At 38.1% G+C, this 3,719-nt stretch overlaps 1 long non-coding RNA gene across 3 annotated transcripts in view; it reads left to right on the top strand.

Annotated features, from left to right (window-relative positions):
- The window catches only part of LOC106527590 (uncharacterized), a 256,880-nt gene that overhangs the window by 148,522 nt on the left and 104,639 nt on the right, over nucleotides 1-3,719 (top strand). The window lies entirely within an intron of this gene.

The following is a 3,719-nucleotide window of genomic DNA, read 5'->3' as shown; positions in this document are numbered from 1 at the left end:
GACATAATTTCATCATATGTTATCGTAACCAACAAGACAAATTAAATAATATCTCTGAATCTACTAATGATATTAGGATGGTCTAAGTATCAAAATGCAGATTTTAAAGTAGGAATCTGAAAATATGATGAGGTCATTTTGACCAAATTTGACTTAATCCTCATTTTTATGTGATGCGTCACATATTATTGCTTCTGTACCTGTTGTTTCAGTGATCTAACCAAGGATAAACGTCAAGTTCAAGTTCAGTTTATTTATATAGCACCAAATCACAACATACATTGTCTCAGGGCACTGTACATAAAAAGAACAATCTAAAGAAGAAACCAGCAGATCGTGTTGAATCACTTCATCACAGTCTCCCATCCTGAGCAGAAGGTGGAGAGGAAATTGGGACATGGACATGCTTGTAGTTTAAGTAACTGGTTGGATTCATCAGATTTCATGGATAAATATAATTGAGTATCATCAGCGTAACAATAGAAATTTATCTCATGCTGTTTAATAACTTTACCTAAAGGAAGCATAGAGGAWTGGTCCAAGCACTGAACCCTGAGGAACTCCATGAGTAACTCTGGTGTAAGAAGAAGATTTATTATTAACATTAACAAACTGAAATCTATCAGTTAAATAAGACTCAAACCATTTTAGAGCTTTTCCTGTAATCCTAATATCAAGTTCAAGTCTACGTAATAAAATATTGTGATCGATTGTATCAAATGCAGCACTGAGATCTAACAGGACAAGAATGGACACAAGTCCACTGTCTGAGRCCATGAGAATATCATCAGTAACTTTAACCAGTCAAAGGATGGATGGAAAAAGATGCTCAGATATTAGACAAACATTTAGCTCAATATTTGTAAAAGTTAGTTTTTGGGCTGAGTCCAGACATGAATGAATTGCAGACACATGGAAATGTATTCTGAAAGTTTCCCTTTAATTTATTCAGTGTTCCATGAGATGAATGAATCCAGCTGTACATTCAGACATGAGCAGGAGTATTATCGCTCCACCTTTTGAATAAAATAATGACTTGTTTGATCTAAACTAAACTGCCAAAACTGCCAAGTCCTCTGAAAACAGGCTGCTGCTGATTTCTGTGTTGGCTTTAAAAACAGCTTCCTTTCTCCTTTGAAAGCAGCCGTCTGACTGTGAGGTGTAGCCGTTAATCTATTGTCTAAGTTTTAAAGCACATTTTGTTGCTCTTCATGTTGTTGACTGCAGTCAATTGAAGGGAAATAGACTGAAGTTCTACTTCAAAGACGTGCAGTTATTCTCAACGTTTTAGATGTGTAAAGCAGTAATTTTCTGCCTTTTTTTTTTTGTTTCATTATGTGTTTGTGTTCACCTTTGCCAATCTTTAAATGCATACGTCTGCTCTGTCTGCAGCATTGGTTGACATAAAGCTCAGTTTTCAGATTCCATGATGTGTATTCATTCACCCATCAGTCAAATATTTTGTCTCATTGCTTCAAAGCGCAGCCTTTTCTTTTCTCATGCAAAATGCAAAACAAAGAGCAGGTAATGATATGGATTTCATGGATACCCGGGCTCTAATTGAAACAGGTGTGATTAGCATTTTGTTTGTGTTTCATGCTGCACCGTAGGCCTATTTGTGTTATACGGGGGGACCTTTATGGAAATGAAGGCTTTGAAAAAAAAAAAAAAAGAAAAATCAACAGAAATGTAACCTATTTCTTTAAAAGGTGCACAAATTTACTGTGAAGATCATCCTGGCAAAACCACAGAGGGAAATGTCAGAAGAGGGGAAAAAAAAGGTTCAAAGAGAAAATAGCTGACTGACTCTGTAAGTGAAGCTAAGCTCAAAATGAAAAATGTTCATTATATGCCCGTCAAGGTGAAAGGAAGCCATCTCCTCACCGCCGCAGTTAAAATGTCGACCTCTCCGTCTCTGAGGGCGAAAAGAGGAGAAATGTAAAAAGAGGAGAAAGTGTGTGTGTGTGTGTGTGTGTGAGGCTGATCCCAGCTTCATTCCAGACAAGGGCAGCAGTGTTAATGGTGCTGCTCAGTAAAATGACCCTTACATCTATTTCTTCATGCGTTTACAGTCCTTCTGAAGTCCATATTTCCTCCTTGTCGGCRGCGTTTGGCTATCATTGTTATGTTTTGCGTGCGACCCCCGCGACGGGCGCGGCGCCCCCTCAGACCTCTCGCTTGTCTCTTTGCATGTACCTGGTCACGTTAAAGCTGTAAAATTGCACTGAGGGTGTTTTTGTTTTTCCGCCGGCAGGGCTTAATGGTYGACCTCTGCAGGTCACAGACGTTGTTCCCGCTGCGTCGTTACTGACAATTTATGTAATCGCGTGTTATTTGGAACACTCGCCATGCGCCGGGACGGTCTTCCTGCYACAGCTTTTCCTGCAAAATAAAGCAGCGTGTGGGAGCAAGAGCACATTTTGACCAATAAATAAATTAAAAAAAATGTCTGAGGAACGACCTTCATGGCCTGACTGCGAATGAGCAGAAGCTCCCAGTTTGGATTTTTTGGCTCGTGCCAAGGCCCATTAGCATGTTCATAAGGTTTCCATGCCAGCGTGGCAAATCTCAACTATCTGTTCTGGATTATGAGGCGACCTTCCACCTCACCACCGTCTCTGCAGCAGCAGTGTTGGCTGCGTTAGAGTGCTCTGAACTCTGTGCAGGTATTCCATCATCCAAACGGCCGCAGACTTCCCTCCACTCCACGCCTTCTCCGCAATTCATCACTTTGTGTTGAGAGTGTTCCGGAGTAAATCCCAACAACTCGGGTTTGTGTTTCAGCAGTGGAGCTAAATTCAAAGAAATGAAGGAGTGTAGCAGGCAGCCTGGTTTTATTAATCCTCTGGATCATAAAGCTTTGTTCTGATCCAAAAACTGTTAAACACACGTTGTAGTTTGTTTAGTTTGACTCTGTTCCTCAGCACCGAGTGGGGATTAGTTCACAGCTGTGGGTGTTTTCCCTTCTCCCACTAAACTTTTCAAGCAGTTCTCACTATATTTAGAAATTAATCTAATAAAACTTAAAAATGTTTAAGTTTTGAACACTTTGTGTCGGACTCAAACAGAGCGGGGGATGTAGGATTTCTTTTTCTTTCTGTTTAACAAAAAGTCTTTATTGCTAAAATACTTTTTTGACATTTTGAACTTAAAGGTTTTTCTATCCGAAACAATAAATCCATAAGAAGTGTTGCTTAAATATAAATGAGTTTCACGTGTGCTCTTTAAAAACAGACATGTTCTTACTTCATTTGAAGTTTCCAAGCATTTAAAAGCACTAATAATATATGTGACCCATCATATTGAAATGAGGATTAAGTCAAATTTGGTCAAAATGACCTCATTACATTTTCAGATTCCTGCTTTAAAAGCTATGTTTTGATACCTGGATCATCCTGATATCATCAGCTTATTCAGAGGTATGACATAATTTGTCTTGATGGTTATGATAATACATTAATATTTGGTCTGAATCTTAATTTTATGTAAATTTATTGAGTAATTTGTGATACTATAAAGAGGAAACTTCAAGTAGTATTTGTATATTAAGATTTCCCAGTTGGAAAGAAACAAAAACACTGCTAGCTCACAGGGAAAAATTTAAAATTTGAAGGCATTTTTCCTCAAAATCTGTTCCTTTTTGTTGCTACTGCTCAAAAAATGCTTCAAAAAATGTTTTTTCAGGATTATATTATAGACAGTTCATTCAAATGATAAAA

Source organism: Austrofundulus limnaeus, unplaced genomic scaffold (assembly GCF_001266775.1).
Source record: "Austrofundulus limnaeus strain Quisiro unplaced genomic scaffold, Austrofundulus_limnaeus-1.0 Scaffold333, whole genome shotgun sequence".
NCBI classification, from domain to species: domain Eukaryota; kingdom Metazoa; phylum Chordata; class Actinopteri; order Cyprinodontiformes; family Rivulidae; genus Austrofundulus; species Austrofundulus limnaeus.
This window is presented reverse-complemented; position numbering and strand designations above follow the sequence as displayed.